This window comes from Atractosteus spatula, chromosome 15, assembly GCF_055471065.1.
Source record: "Atractosteus spatula isolate fAtrSpa1 chromosome 15, fAtrSpa1.hap1, whole genome shotgun sequence".
Classification (NCBI taxonomy): domain Eukaryota; kingdom Metazoa; phylum Chordata; class Actinopteri; order Semionotiformes; family Lepisosteidae; genus Atractosteus; species Atractosteus spatula.
This window is the reverse complement of record NC_142720.1, coordinates 13,325,040-13,342,968: the sequence shown is the minus strand read 5'-3', so window position 1 is coordinate 13,342,968 and position 17,929 is coordinate 13,325,040.

The following is a 17,929-nucleotide window of genomic DNA, read 5'->3' as shown; positions in this document are numbered from 1 at the left end:
ACATTTTTTAGTAATTATCCAATAAAGTGAAGAAATCAGTACCTGGTCTCTTGTGAAATATCCTGTATGATCTGTTCATGATTTTTATAACAACAAAAAGTCTATGTACATTGCTATTTTAAATAATTCTTAGCATTTATTTTGCTTTCATGGCCTTACTCTGCATGGTGATCGTTTTCATAAGCCAGGCCCCAGATCTTCCGCACTAATAAGACCTAATAAGGGTGAAACAACTGTTTATAGTTTGCTTAACTTGACTGAATGTACAGAATGAGAATAAGACTTAAGTGATTTTAGAGGATTCGACTTCTAATGTAAAATAGTCACAGCGATTTAATTTGCATATTTCCCATAACTGATAGCAAAATATATATGCATTTCCCGTCACCCATTAAAAGTCTGTTTTCTTGGACACCTTAACATGCTTTTCTGCAGGTGAATATTAGACACCAGAGCCATTGCCAGCACCAGTTTCTCCTAAATTAAAACCAAGTCTAAATTCTGAATGACCAACCACCATTTATTGTTTTTCATCCGCATGACATTTTATTGTGTTGCCCATTACTAAAAAAGAGCTTTTTCTATTCCTGCTACTTCGCCTTCACCAAAACAAATTCCATGTTCACTTTGACACTTTGAAACAGGACAGGGGTTTCAAAATTGCCCTTTGCCTGAAATAAATTAAAATAAATGAGGAAATTTAGCATCACATATTTGCTAAATTTAAGTAGCTTACTTTTGCTTAATTACCGTACAGAAGAAGAAAAGAGAAGCATGGTGGCACAGTGCTTATCTTTGCTGCCTTGCAACGCTGGAGCCCTGGGATTTCCTGCATGGAGTTTGTATCCCTATGTCTGTGTGGATTTCCAGCAGGTGCTCTGCATTCCTCCCACAGTCCAAAGGCATATTAGTAGGTTAACTGGCTTCAGGGAAAATGAGCCTGTTGTGAATGTGTATGTGTTTGTGTTTGTGTGTTCTCTGCGACGGACTGGCATCCTGTCTAGGGTATATCTTACCTTGCACCCTCTGCTTGCTAGGATAGGCTCTGGCTCCCCTGCAACCCTATATTGGATAAAACAGTTAGAAAATGGATGGATGGAAAAAGAATCATAAAAAACTATTTATAAAGCATTTTTTATTGTACAATTCAGTAGTTATTCCTTTTTTGCAGCTTGTATTTTTGTTACTAATTTGGGCCTTTTTTTAGATTTTAATTATCAATATTTTTAAAGTCTGAATGGTGCTCTTAACCAAGGCAAACACATTGATCAGCTGATCAGTTGGTCTGATTGGCCAGCTGATCAGTTTTACCACTTTACTGCACATGATCTTTATATCATGTTAATATCATGCTAATATTCATTCAGCAAAAACAGGATAATCTACATATTAACACCTTTCAGGGTAGGTGAAGTTTTAAAATCCTGATGCCTGCACTGGGCAAATGTTCAATATGACAATGTGCAAAACTGTTGTACTGTATGCCCACAAGGGCTGCCAGTTATGGACTGAAGGTCTGCAGCAGTGCTCTAGTGCCTTAAAAGAGTGGAATGAATGTTGGAGCATTGTTGTACAGTTAAGTGACAGAAAACAATTTGTCATAATTAGTTTTGTGTCAATTACCTTACCATGTTAACATAAGAAAACATTTAATGGCAAGGATTGACACCATTTATTGAATACCATGTATTTAGTGAGAAAATAAACTGTTCCAAGGTGTATATATACATCTTCTATACTATATATATACAAAGTGTATATATATACAGTATAAATTAGAATACTTTATTATAATACTTATTATAGACACAAGAAAAAAACAGTTTATGTGATTCAATAAATGCATAAAATAAATGCATTTTAAGTTTTCAGCATTATTGTTACAGTGCTGTTAAAATTAAAACATTACATAATACATCTACAACAGAGATGAAAGTAAAAAAAATAGACATTTTAAATAAAGTAAAATGCGTATTGTTGCTGCCTATTCTTCTCTCCCTGAACCACCTTTAAAAATGCATTTCAAAGCCACTGACACTGAGTTCAAGTGCATAGCTTTTCTTGGGAGACTTTTTCAGTAGCATCTGAAATAAATTTAAGAATCTTATTAAATAACTGGAGATGTCTTTTAAAACTTGAAAACACTTTTTTACTGTATTTACTGTATCTAGACAAAGAATAGGTAGGATGTTTGCATGTTTCATGTGCCTGTAGATGCCTGGTAGTAATCTTGAAGTTAATTTAACTTACTCTACAGATTTGCTGCTTACCTTCTTTCTTTGAAATGCAAAATTAGACTGAATATAGTGAACTAAATGTTTCACTCCATTTTATTGCAGAGATGTTACACAGGTGAATGAAAATCAAAGCACAATAGACATTAGTGCTTTTTCAGACCTGGCTTTCTATTGGTAATTGTAAGACCTGCAGTGTGCAGTAGTGGTTAGTGAGTCCAGAATTCAGGCCAGTATTTTGGGGAGTATTTGTATCCTAGGTGGGATGATTCGTCCCACAGATTGCTCCAGTGAATGCCCTGATATGCACTGGCTTTCCAAATCTCTTGGAACCTCAGAGAGAATTTGTTCTCAATTGATTTTCCTCTTCTGCTACAAATTCACTTCTCCTACAATTTTACATCAGCCATTCTGTGCAATACTCATGTTACTGTACTACCATACTAAAATTCGGACAATTCACAAAAAATACAACAAAGATACAAATATCATTGCAAAAATAAATAGTTTATTTTTTCTGGACCAACTCGATCAATAAATCTTCAAAGCTGTAGACAGACAGTCTTGAAGTTTGCAGTGCTACTAGCGATTCAAGGAAAACTCACATCGATAGGGGAACACTCAGGCAGATATTTAGTTCTAAAGAGATTAAAAGACAGCTAAGGAAAAAAAAATACATGGAAAGCCTCCTCCTTCTTCACTACCCAGAAAAAGACTCATCTACACTTCCACTTCTCCCTCACTCACTACTATTGAGGCTATTAGGGGACTAAAAAATCAAACAACATTGTTAGATAATGTATCATACTGTCACCCCTTAAGCAATTCTCTCTAAATTGCTGACCTAATGACCGCTGAATATTATGATTGGTGTAGCAGGTAGATTATGTTAAGCGCAGGTGAAGCTACAATGGTTACCTGTGAATTATGATATAAGACTATTATGATGATGGTAGAGCTGCTACGTTTCAGAAAAAGGAGTGGGGGGTAGTGTATCTGTCAGTCAGCCAGGAATCTGTGTGCTCTGCTCCATACAGTTACCTTTTCATTCCATAATTCAAATACCAAGTGACTAACGTCTTTACTTGTTTTTGCTTAGATTTTTATCTTAAAAAATGTTGTATTAAAGTATCACTAACTAGCAAAATTTGGGCCACCAGGTATGAATAATAATAATTGAAGTAAGTCATGTTCCATTTGGTATGTTAATGCTCAGTCATAAATTACCACAGGTTAAGGGCTTCACTGTGGTCAGTGATATAATGTTACTGTTGGGCCAAAACACATACAGTATTTGGTTATCATAAAGTAAGGATTACTGTTACAACTGGGAGTGGTGTTTAGGTCATATTTCAGTATTTGTAAGCTAATAATTTGACTACTTCAGCAACATTCTTGGCTACGGTTTGTGTTCCTCTTAAATGTATGCTCCTGCTAATGTCACAATTACCTTTTAACTAGGATTAGTAATATACTTTGATGAGGAGCAGTTGTATCTTTGCATTTTTCAGAACCCTGGCTTTAGAACAGATTTTTACTACACCCTACCATAAACAGAATCTGAATTACCTCAGAACATCTTCATTAAGGAATTTAAGGCAAATTTAAAGTGCATGCAAAGACTGTATTCTTAAACAATCTGACCCAGATTCTAACCCAAGTTTCAGCACTATCTCAATACTACATTTAAATTCACTGAAAACCAGATGATTTAAGAGACAAAATTCTTGTCTGTATCAAATACAATATAATTTAAACATCCTTGCTAAATTTAACAACATACCTCCCTGATTCAGTCGAACTAGAACCCAATAACAGCCTTAAATTTAATCCAAACCTTGAATAGGCTCGAGCATATCCAGCACATTGAGTATGGATTGGGTTTATCAGTATTGCATAGGGACCATGTGTACATGTTTCCAGGGGTTTCGTGTTGCCCATGCAGGTTTCCTCAAGGGGAACATGCCTGAGATTCTCTCTAAATACTCTTATGGATCCCAATTTTAAATAATTTTAAATGTGTGCATTTGTGCTGGGACGGGAACCCTCAACACTTTGTGGATTGTCCACGTTTTTAAAATTATTTCACAGGTCCTCTGGTTTTTTGTCAATATGTCTTTTTTCCTGACGAGCATTTCCACATTTTGTTCCTGAAATGTCAAATTTGAAGAAAGCTCAGGCATCAAATTGTTGAACATGGTTTTTGAACATAGTCATGGAGCCATTTATTGAAGAAGGAAGAACTACAGTACATGATCTCACCAACATAGCAGAATTCTTTAAAAAGGTTGAAATTCGACACTTTCATAGGCATCTCGAGCTGCAACTTCACATCAAACATAAAACTCCGGACCTTTATTGATGAAATCTTATTCCATAGCTGGCCAGTTACACCATGATTCTAATTAATTATTTCTAGTCTAAAATTGAAAAGTTCAGTTTAAAATATTAATCAAAGTTGAAGTTATGTTTTATTTAATCAGATTAGCCCATCATTTTTGCTGTAAATCAACCAAAAACCAAATTCAGCTGATCCCTGGGTCCAATCATGATACTTTTATACCCTACTCTTCTTTAGCTGACTCTTGCCCCAGTGTGGATTGGTACTGTAGCAAAACTACTTCAAACAGGACAGATTAAGGAAGAATGTCTCCCAGTCTTACTTCTCACAGAATAACATATCATCATATCACTAGCAGCTGTGAGAAAATTGGTGTACATGGAACAAAACAATACAAAGAAGGGGAGCTCATGAAGCTCACTGCTCTAGAACTGTGAGGCAGAAACATGAACAACTATTATATACTACCCTGCCTCTCTGTGCAGATACACCACACTGAAGAGCCCTAAGAAGGACAACACAGATGTCTGTGGTTGCCTGTCATGTATAATTTACATGAATCATAGTTCAACAGTCTTTTTAGATTGTTTTGTTGCTTTTATTGTGAAATGGTTATAGCAATTTAATCTGCATAATTCTGGTATTTCATAGTGATTATATGTTGGCATTGATACATGTGCACATAAGGATGTTACAAGTAATAAGTTATTGCAACTGTCTCTGTGTGATATTTTTACGTATAAGGGCATAAAAAGATGTTCCTTTAGTCAGGGACAATGATTAGCACAGAACCTTACTAATTAGTCCATCATATGCTTTATTCTAGAGTTCACCATGGCATCAGGCCTAATAGATACAAAAGTAAATATATCAACTAAAATAAATCAGATGCCCTACCCCCAAGGTGGATATGCTAATATGTGTTAACCTTCATATACAGTATATACTATTTCAGGGCTCAACAGTTGACTTGATCTTATCAATAGCTAAACTCTTAACTAAACACTTCTCTTGTTTTGCAGAACTTCAAACAGAGCAAGACCTCAAACAGGTAAGCCAGACATCTTGCTAAGAGCAAACAGAAATCACTGCACTAAAGATTAAGGTCAACAAAGCAATGTCTTTGCAAAGGTGTGTTGATCCCAAAATATCAAGAGGTTTTCAGTCCAAACATGCACAACACTGATTATAGTTTTTCATGTGATGAAAATAATTTACACTGCCTGTATTTTGCACTGTGCACGTTTTTCATGGATTATAAATAGTGAATCTTTTTTTTTTTTGGTTTGATGTGCTTCTTCCTCTCTATTCCTAATATCCAGTTATTAATTTGAAGTTGGAAATCTTAGCTGTGTTTTGTCTTAGAGTCTCATGACTCTCTTTCAAAGGCGACTGAAAGCAGCTTAAATAACAAGGCAAGGTGAGTAGGTTCACTAAAAGCAGGCATGGTACCTGGTGAAAGATAGCAGGGATGTTGACTGATTGTGAGTGGATGAGCCAGGGTAGCAATTGTATGTCCGGTCTTGGACATATAGGAATGTACTCCAATAAAACTTTGATTGGGTTTAGAAGGCACGGTAGCATTTGCTGCTCTGATTTATTCAATGAATTATATCGTATGGCATTTCAATGTCATTCATTGCGACAATTTCAATTGTCACAGGTGTGTTTGTCTGTGGTATTTACAAAGGAAAGAGTGATCACACTTGCTCTCTACTTAATAAAGGAATTCCTGTACAGTTATGTCAGTCACTCAATTATTATGTCAGTTGGACCAGTGTTGTTCCACACAAAGAATATTCATAGAAAACTATTGCAAAGGTATTTGTCACCTAAGTGATTCTGACAATGGAGATTTTGAACAGCAGTTTGAGTGGAAGGTCAGATCCTAACCTCACCCACTTCCAGTTTCCTAAATGTACATATTTTTCCTCCTGAACTTCCTCGAGCACATCTCTGTCACACACCTCCCACCACCCTTCCAACAGCTTCCTAGCTCATTCCTCGATGAGGGAGGGGTGGTATTGTCAGCCCCATCCTTACAGTTCTCTTGACATTCTGTCTGTCTGCCTCTGTCTGAGGAGTACACCAAATAAACCCCTAACATATTTTGTCTCTATATTTCCATGTATTCGTATCTGATCGAACGGCTGAAACTATGTACTGTATGTCAAACAAAAACAAAAAATGTTTCCCACTATTACAAATCTAAACCTCTACTTTCAAGTCGCATCATGTAATCGAAAGACAATTCTAGCTTGCATCCAGTGGCATGAGGGAGAGTCAATACAGTATGTCCAATTAAACAGAAAAAGAAAAATCTTGAAAAAGTATTTTAAAAGCTCTCACAGGGAGATGAAAAAGAGCTTTTGAGGAATTGAGGAAGGATGTTGTTTTGAGTTCTTCTCTTTTTGATGGGTTTTCTATCTATGAAAACTAAGTGCTATAACATTCTCCTGCCTTGTGTTCCATTCACAAAACTAAATAATATGTAATCAGCAGATGCTGGAAGAATGTGATTGCTGTCTTCATCATTCATAAAGCTCCCAAACTACCTTCTATAATTGATGACAAAAGTTTAATCACATGTTTATCACATTTCTGTTATTTTTTAAAAAAGAAAATTACTTGTATTTAATTCATAAACATACCATAGCTCACTAAAGGGAAAGGACAGCACTTTGATACAACTAATGAAGAAACAATATGTAAATGTATATTCTGTTGTCTTTATTTCATGAAAATGTAATTCAATCTGGTATCTGAATTTCAGCTTATGAGCCAATCAAAAAATACACTGAAAGAAAAGAATGAAAAAGACACTATGATCTATGCTTTTGGATTTTTGTGAGCAATTCATTATCTGAAAATTGGGTCATTATAAAGTGGAGAAAGGATGGAGAATTCTTGAACATCCTCTGTTTTATCCCTTTTTTTCTGTTACTGTTTACTTTTTAATTAATTTTGTTGGTGTATTTTAAATGTGTCAGAATAAATACATTTTTATTGATGTAATATTATCCACAATTTGTTATTAATGCTGTGAAGAATTCAAGCAATGTTTGCAAATAATATTCTTAAATTGAATCATTGTTGCATGAATATATGCAAAATATTCATTTCTAGCACTGTGAGGGTTGAGTGCTTTTAAATTGGAGAAATCACTCATGACTTCACCTTTTCATGCAAGATAAAGTTGTGTGCGGTAACATTACAATGTCACAAGAGAAGAGAATGGAAAATAACACTCTATTTCTGTTACTTTAATCACTTTGGTGTTTGTGTGCTTGTCATGTCTTGGAGATTTGTTTTCTAGTTGCTGGTATTTTAATCCTGTTTCTGGAGGCCTTATCACTATTTTACAATTCAAAAATGAACACTAAAATACACATAAATGTGCCAACAAATATATTGCAAATATTAAATCACCAATGCAGGGTAGGGCATCCTTTAGTCAAAACATTCTGCAGTACATACACTACAATATTTGTTGTTTGGTTTAGATTCCAGCCTTATTACAACTATTAATGTGTGTGCTTTTTTCTATGTTAAAATGCACAGCAAAGTCATTATCTGATTATAAACCTAGTACAGGATGCCTCGGTCTTGAAGATAAAAATATCACTCCCCCTTTTGCTAATTTACACAGCCTTTAGGTAAACAGAAATACACAAAAGAAAAAAATCTACCTCATAATATGATTTTATTTTAAGTACTTTTTAAGGAACTCTAAGGTTATCCTTTTTATCCTTTTCTATCAAGAAAATACCCCTTATGAAGACAAAATGCCCCTGAAGTGCACTTTATTGTTACAGCTACAATAAACAGTCGGGTGTGCTTTGTTTTTGTCATTATTACCAATGATAAATAGTTTGAACCAAAAGTAGATAAGATGTACTATATCAGGTTGCTGAGACTTGTCACAGACAGCCCAATCCATAGCTGGTTGCAGACTTCAGGAAAGGGGAATCCTGTTCTGTTGCTTTGGGATAGCTTACAGACCAACATTTATATTATATGAAACATTTCTAGCTGAGGGTTTTATCGGCAGATGCTAAAAGAGACTTCTAGACAGCCCTGATGTTGTGACGTTATCTAAAAAATTAAACAACCTATTAGGTTTTATTTTTTTATTTTATATTATACAACTTACTCTAGAATCCCACTGTAAATGAAGCATTTGTAAGGGAAATAAATGGTGTCTTGAAAGAATCATTTTAACAAGAGTATGTTTTTGTGCCATTAATCAAAAAAACAAGCAATGTAATTTGCATGTTTAGAAGTTCCCCTTTTTATTGCTAAGAAGTTTTCTTTCTCTTTACTATATCTGAAGAAAACTAATATCCAAAGCAAATATTTTTTATGCATGCATCCAGATTAACAAGTAACCACTGTGCCATTTTTTGCATAATAGGTGGTAGAATCAGATTCTTGGGATATGAATTTCAATATAATATCCAAAATATTTTATGTTAATACAATAAAAATGTAAAGTTGAAATTATCAGCTTATTTTTATGTAAAGGTATTCTGAAGAGTACTGTATTACAAAATCACATGGTAATATCACAGTATCGGGATTGGCTGTTGCTAAGATACAGTGAAATGGAATGGACCATTGCCAATGATGAATTAACTGATGAACGTGGGTGACAGTAATCTTTGTCACTGGATGCAGTAGCTGTCTAAGCCCTGTCATTTTATGCATCTCATGCAAAACAGATGTATCCAGATACTAAAAAAAGTAAAATTCAGTAGAAAAAAACTAATTCTAGGAAGGACTGAAATACTATCATAAAAGATTTTATTATACTGTATATATTTGTCTTAACAGGTATGAGGAAGGCTCATCTGTAATTACAGAAACATGCCCTAAATATTATCAAAAGTTGTGAAAAATAAATACATTTAAAATGCATAAAATCTCATGCAAGTCAATGTTCATCTTTAAAAGAAAAAAACAGTAACTCAAATCATAGGGCATTTTTAGCTGTTTATCTATCCCTTGTTCCCATACAAGAACTAAGAAAGTTTTGATGTTTGTTTGTTCTTAAATTTTTTTTTTAAATCTGTCTAAAATATGTTAAATGCATAGTTATATTGTAACTTTTTGGCTGAAGGTTGTGCAGATACTATACCATGCCGTAATTTATGTCATTCTAATTAGATATAAATTAAATTTTAAACAGAATGGTGTATTTCTGATTTCAGGTATAAAAATGTTACTCTTAACATTAGCATGTCTTCCTAATCCACTGTACTTTGCCATTAGATACGGTACCTGTTTTTAAACTCAAGCACAATACTGTAAAGTTAGCATGTAGCCAGATTCTTGTTCTCTTATCTGGTCAGTTTCATGAACAAACCTAATGAAATATTTCAGTTGTATGCCTAAGTAAATGGTCCAAGAGTTCTTCAAAATGTTTATTATAACTTATAATGATTAAAGATACAATATACTGTATACTGACATGTACACAATTGATATACTCAATTAAAAACACAAAGTTAGAGCGAGTGTAGAGCCTGCAGTTTTCACATCTTATGTAGTTCATCTTAATCACTCTGTACTCTTAATGCCAGGAAAACAATTACAATTTTCTCTGATCAGATTATTTTCTTTTAAAATCTGTTGTTTTTGAGATGCAGTCAAAACTGGAATATTTTTCATCTTTAAATTTCCTCTCAAAACATATAATTGAAAAAACGTGTTCTGTAGAATGTAATGCATGTTAATATATATGGATATTTTCTCGGGAAACCATTTTAGTCTTATTTCTGCAATCTGGTTTTAAAAAAAAATTGCAACCATTCTTATTGAAAATCTGTCTTTTTTATAAAAATATGAGAAGGAATTACTAATAGCTGGATGAAAACATGCAATGTTATCAGTTCAGAAATATTTCTATTTCTTTGATGCTTTTTTGAAGGGACTTAATAAGAGCCATTGAAGTTAGACACTGCCTAATTAAACATTTATTTTAGATAATCATAATATAGAATTATAGTTATTAACTATACTAGTTTTCCATTGTCTTTTTTTTACTTGAGTCTCTGAGAAAAGCAGAACTGTCTCTATTTAGGCTTGTCTAATAAAGATGCAGCTATAACATTCTTAAATATACTGTATGCTTTTTTCTCTTCAGTATACTTCTTGGTCATTTAAGATCACCACCCTTCCAGATTTCTGCCAGAATGCAGTATCTATTTTCCTTTAAAACTTTTTTTTCTGGCTTATTGTTTTTTAAAGCATTAAAGAAGTTATATATATAGATGAAATTATTTATTTTCAATTGTATTTGTTATTTTTTATCTGTCCTGTGTCTACTTTATCTCATGACATATAAATATATAAATGTACTGTATATAATTCATCTCCATACATATTATACACACATGCTTGCTGTTTTAATATGGGCCTCTGACTGTGTGAGTTGCAAAGCCAAAACAGAGAATGTATTTAGAGATAACATTGAAGCAATGCTGTATGAGGCAATGGGGGAAAAAAATCTCTTCACAGATAGATGCAAAATATTTTCCATTCTCTTCCGTTTGAATGAAGCAGCTAACAGTTCATCTTTATATATTAAAAAGAAAAAAAAATTCAACTTGATTCCTTAGAGCCCCTGAGCCTGCAGTCTCGGATTCTTGATTTACATTCATTGTAAAGATTTATGAGATACTTCCCGAGAATAAGTTGAAGCTGCAAGATTTTGGGTGGAATTATTCAAAACAGCGATTATTTTTGGAAGTGATTATGCATGCACACCTGATCAGGGTGTCACCTGTGCCTTCTAGTCCGGCATGATAAAACACGGTAATTTTCTACATTTCACCTTGCTTGCACAAAGGAAATTCTCATAAGCACAGATAAGGCTCTACCTGTGTCAGTTATTAAAAAGTGTAAGGGTGGGTGAAAAAAATTATTCTGGAAACTTGGCAGACTTATGTTCAGGGGAATTGGGCTAAACTACATTAAAATTTTAACAAACAGAATCCAGTCTTGCTCATAGCCTTGAAAACCTGCTCTGCCAGAAGTCTCTGTTCCACTGTCCAGTGTTACAATTGTAACATTAAAGCAATTACTTAAGGTGTTCATTTTGTTTAATATTTTCACAGGAGGGTCTGTGCTTCACACACAATTTTACTGAAATATTATAAAACGAAAACAAATCTCAAGCAATTTTATGGTGTGAAATGTAACCATCTTCCATCTCAATATGGTGCTCTTTCTTGTATGCTAAATCATTGCACAAACACACAGTAAAACAGAAGAAAAATACATTAGAGAAATATAAATACGAAGGCATGTAAAAAAATCAGAGAAACAAAACTTCTATTAATTACTTTTAAAAATCTAACATTCAGTTGCACTCTAGTAACAGAAATAAGACAATTTCACATAATTCCAGATCAATCATGTTCTAATATAAAAGTAACTGGCAATTTACCTAAGCAATTTAAGTCAGAACTGATATATATACTGTACTGTTTGCTCCTATATGAAAATCTGTCAGCAAAGCTGAGGATACAGGATGCTTTGAAAATTCTTTCCAGACGATAATTAACGTATAGTTGTTTGCTGAACAACTAAAACCCTGTTGTAATATTGATCGGATAGCACTGGATCTGCAAATGATTTAGTGAGAACTAAAATAGGCTTTTGCAATATCTTTTAGTCCTGTGCACCTGTGGTGTGGACTCAAGGGAAAGCCCCCAGTCAGTGCAACTGCAGGCTCAATTACAGCAGATTTTTCATCATCTCAGTAAATAAGCAACTTCAGAGAACTGTACGTGCAGCATTATGAGCAAAACAGAGCATGGGCCTTATGAGGGTGTTCGTTTGCAAATGCAAAACATTAAAAATATATACTTTCAGTGTTTGTCTCCCCCAGGTAAACATCTCTACTTAAAACTTTTGACTTTAACACTGTGTAATTTCTTTCATATTGTCCTCAAACACAATGGTGAAAACTGGTGTGAAAACTGAGTTTATGTACAAGCTATTAGTGATATGCAGCTATAAAGACTACTAAAATGATTACATTGCAATACAGGTACAGTATTTAGTTTTTAAGATACCTTTACCCTTTCCTCTGCTGCATAGAGTATATGTACAGTGTATGCAATATATAAAAGTATGCTCTGCAATACTAATAAATCGCAGCTAAACACTGAAATCAGTTATTCCTACGTAAGGTAAATTAATGTTTCCACTTGCAACCTCAAATGTTCTTACCCTCTCTTTTAATAGTGCTCATGTGATTAATTATTATATTTGATCACAGAAACAATGGAAGTCAAACTAAATCAGAATTTACAGTAAACAAAGTGCAGTAGAAAGAGAAATCATAAAATATAAATGCACTTGAACATATATGTAGTGCTGAAGAAGTGGAGCAAACTGAAGTCTGCTGTGTTTTTATTTATCCTCAGGGTAAGGATGGCACATTTGATCACATCCCTCAGCAAGAATGCCTGAAGGATTCCCTGGAGGGAGCACTCAATTAGGAGAGTTCAAGTTAAGAACTTATTTATTTATTACTTCAGCTATGAATTGTGTTCTTCTTAAGATGCAGTAATGCTGAGCAACTGGCTTAAATATTCCTTTTTTGAGAAGTAAGAGAAATCTTGAAAATAACCTGAATAGAACATATTTATTTATACAATTCAGTCTTGGTTGTGTTTGTTTTTTTTTTGTTTTTTTTTCAGGAAAGTGTAATACGTTTAAAAATAAAAAAAAATAATTTTGTTCAAAAGTCTTAAACAGACTTTTGACTTTAGACGGCTCTACTAATCATAATATATCCTAATAACCCTATTGTACCAATATCTGTGGCAAGCTTTGTTATTTATAGATAGATAGGTTTAGACCAAAATAAACAATAAACAGTGAAATAGTGTTAATAAATTTGATTTTTGACCTGGTTTGGTCATTTCTAGCAGTTTTTCCTAATCCTTACACTGTTTTGTCCAGCAAAGGATATATCTTCTTGCAGCATTATTTTACAAAAATAATGAACATTTTTGAGAAACAGATGTTTCATGGTTTTGAAAGCTAGTAGAGTGTATAGGTCAGTTCATTAACACACTCAGCCATGCACACACACTTTCAGACAAAATGCACTCCTTTTTTATTACTGTGGGGAATTCCTTGCACTTGAAAGGCAATGCATTGACAGCCCAGGTGACAGTACCCCTGCTGCACTGGTTTTGTCCTCAGACCAGGTGCAGCTTTGGCTACTGCAAAATGGACTTGTCCAGACTTCTCACGGTCCAGGATGACATTAATCACTAAGGGTTGTTGCCTGACACTGCGGGCTTTGTCCATCTCTGGCTGCTTTCCTTAAGTCTTTGCATTACCTTATAGTCACTCAATAGACAAGCCCAAAGCCTTCTCACAAGCTGCTGGGTTTCAGGAAAAAATAAAGAGAGTGCTCGGATGTCATTTTGCTATAATTGGTGGCAGTTTAAGGTGTAAACACTGCATAGGGCACTCTATAATTGCCCCTGTTTGTGAGAGCTGTGAGAGAGTTCAATAGAGTAGAGATACGAAGGGCATCTACGTGATAAAGTGTTAGACCTTGTGTGCAGTGGTTAAATTAGAACCACCGATATGCGAGAACCCGGCAGGCAACTTTAAATGGCTACTGGGTAGACACAGCGATTGCGCTAACTCACAATTTACCAGAAGTTTTGAGCCTAGGCTGATAAATGACAAGTAAAGAGCTAGAACTATGCAGACATATTGAACGTGTCTAACACAAAAGAAAATATATTATCCTTCAAGTTAACAAAAGATCCTTCCTTCGCCATCTCATGACAATGGCCCTGCAAATGAACATCATCTGAATAAAAGCCTAACCACATTTTCACTCTCATTAACCACAGCAGGGTATTGCACAATTTGCCTGGCTTCTGCCTAGACCACTGTGCGCCATTTTACTAGATGCCGTTTGATGCCTTTTATGGCAGGTGATATATGGAGTGGGAGTTTCAGGAGTCATAAACAGAAGCCACTGTGTATCACAATGTGGTTTAAGATGTAATGATGGTGCTATAAAACGAGATGACAATACTGTGTGAGGCTGAAGGATCTAAACCAACAGACGATTTTTGGAACAAAAAAGAAGAAAAATTATTTTCTTCATCTCTCATTAGAGCTGTGCTTCTTCTAGCAGACAAAATTCTAAACCTTGGCGCAGGCAGTGATAGAAGGATTTATACATACCGTGAAGCTTGTTTGTACTGTACTGTTCCATGTGTGGGCTGGAAACAGATACGAGGAAATGCTGTAAGTGGTCAAAGCAGATGGAGAGGGAGTGCTCAAGGTAGTTTATAAACCACTGTTTTGTCAATTTGCTGAGCGCACTAAGGATACACTTCATAGGTTTGTAACTTCATGCTTGCTTGCCAGGCATGAACAGCAACACAACCATTAATTGTAATATTTGTATCATTAGCCCATATTGCAATAATTTGAAAATATGCGCATTTGAATTTAACACTGTTTACTTTTTTGGTTTTTAGGACAAAATTAATGACCCGATTAGTATAATATACCTTCAGAGGTGGTACTACAGTACATACAGTACCTGTTCAGTAAAGTATCTATATCTTTAAAAGAAGTTTAAGGCATGCAGATGGTTGTGTATAAATGTTTGTTACATGAACAATATTAAATGATTACTATAAAGGAACAAGTAATAGGTTTATTCCATGCTGAAAAAAAGAAGAAATAAAACACAACGTTTCAGCCGTGGAGCCTTCTTCACAGTAGGCTCCACGGCCGAAATGTTGTGTTTTCTTTCTTCTTTTTTTCAGCATGGAATAAACTTACTGTATTACTTGTTCCTTTGCAGCCTACACATGCTGACGCAGCTACCCACCTTAAATGAGTACTAATTGCTTTGTATAAACTAGCTTACAGTCATGCGTACATATTGTTTATATTTACTGATTCTGTAAGATCTCTCAGGACCTCTTCAAGAACATTCTAGGGATAGGAATCCAATAATTTCTTGGCAAACATAGAAACATGTTTTTCTTCATTAGCAGATTATAGACCAAGAAGTTCAAAACATACCTTGTTGCTTCTTACAATATCACAGCTTGATTCCTCCTAAGCATGTGTGGACAGTGATGTTTAAAGTTTACTAGAGGCACCAAGTATTTTACTGTGAGCAATCAGTCCCCCTGAGCCCTGCATTAGTGACAATCTTGATTATGCACACACCCATCTAACTGCCCCCAGTAGCTTCCATGTAAATGCTATCAGAGCCCGATTGAATCTGAATTTACGCAATAAGACAAGCAAATGGACCCTGAATTCTTAGTATCTGTGTCTGTTTCACAAGAAATATCTGAGTCAGAAATGAACTATATTCTTAAATATCTTCCCATGATGAGCTGTGAACACTCACAATCATATATAATTGTCCTATACACAACATTCATGGTGCTTTGTCTTTTGAATTTTGGCTTTCAAATATCAATATTTGCATTCCATGTGTTTTTTTACATTTTATTTAAAGTTATTACTCAGGTATGAGAGACTCTTCTATCTGTTGTACAGAAGTGTAGCAAAACAGCATATGCAAACAATTTGTATGGTGACATTATACTACTAAAACAAAAACTAAAAACAGAATGAGAAAATGGTAGTTTGTTGTAAAGCTATATTCTAGCCAGCAACCATGTCACCCTGCAACTTACAATTAGTAGCCCACTAAAGCTAAGCAGGTGTGAGCCTGGTCAGTACCAGCATGGGAGACCTCCTAGGAAAACTAAGGTTGCTGCTGGAAGAGGTGTTAGTGAGGTGCTCACCCTGCAGTCCATGTGGGTCCTAATGCCCCAGTATAGTGATGGGGACACCATACTGTAAATAAGCACTGTCATTTGGATGAAATGTAAAACTTTTGGACCTCACTCTCTGTGGTCATTAAAAAACCCAGGGTGTTTCTTGAAAAGAGTAGGGGTGTAACCCTGGTGTCCTGGCCAAAATTGGCTGAGGGATGAGAGAGAGTTGTAAGGCCATATTCTAAATAATCCAGATCTGCTTTTTAAACATTACTAAATATCTTTATCTGTGTACTCTGAGAGACATCTTCTTGTTTCTTTGGTGTGTTTTTAAAAACTGATACAAAGCAATCAAGTCATTTTGAATTGCCCAAAAATGTTGATTTTTTTCCTCATTTGTCCTGATGTCGTATAAGTGAGGAATGTTTGGGGTGCATCTTTATTAAGCTGTCCCTGACATCCTCCAACCTAATCATTCCACATAATAACAACCCTGATACACAGGCCTGAGTCAAAGTCACAAGTCAATAAATCCATTCCTTCCTCCCTTTTTCACTCAGTGTTGGATAGCACAGAGCACAGAGTCACAAAGTCCTGCAGTCTATCACATCAAGGTCGTCTGGTGTCTAAAGTAAAAACTCTTTCTGAAAACAAACTAAAACTACTTTCGGAGACTGAAAAGATGTTGTCATTCAGCTTTATCATGGAAGTCCATCCAAAACATTTCCTTTAAAATGAATGAATAAAATGTTTATATATGCATGTGCATTAAAAACTATTTGTAATCTTATTCAGAAATTTTTCAGATATTTTTCTTTGGGGTTGCCAACTCTAGATCATGATCAATACTGTCTCTGGCAGTAGCATGCTGTGCATTGTGCTAAAAAGGTTTACTGTCCATTCATAATTTATCAAAAATGTTCCACACGCTTTATTATTAAAGTCTTTGTATCATCATCATGTTAAGTATACACATACTGTAAATACTTAAAATAAATTTAATAAAACCCAAATGTCATGATGTGGCAGTTAGTGCTGCTGCCTCATAGCACCTCATTCTTGAGTTAGATAAAGGTCTGGGTTGTCTTTTGTGTGGAATTTGTATCTTCACCCAGTGCCTACATGGGTTTTGTCTGGGTGCTCCATTGTCTCTAAATTGTCCCTGTGTGTGTTCCCTTCAATGGATTAGTGTCCTATCCAGAGTGAGGTCCTGCTTTGCACTCTTTGTTTCCAGGATAGGGCACTAGATTGTAGTGACAGTTATCAGGAGTCAGTGCCTTAATGATCATGGATGAATGGTAAATTTCATTCAGCATATTTCAGAGTCCCCCAAACTTTGTCTCACAAGGCACATAATAAATGTACATCTCTAGGTTAATAGCTACATTGCTTGATTAATAGATATTGGCCTAGAAAATTGGAAATCAATGTTATCAGACAAAAATCTTACAGATGCATATGGCTGCTATTGATTAGAACTAAATATTTTATACAGAGACACACACAAGTCATGCATTGTTAATGAGGTTATCTCGACATAAGGTGAGGGGATCAAA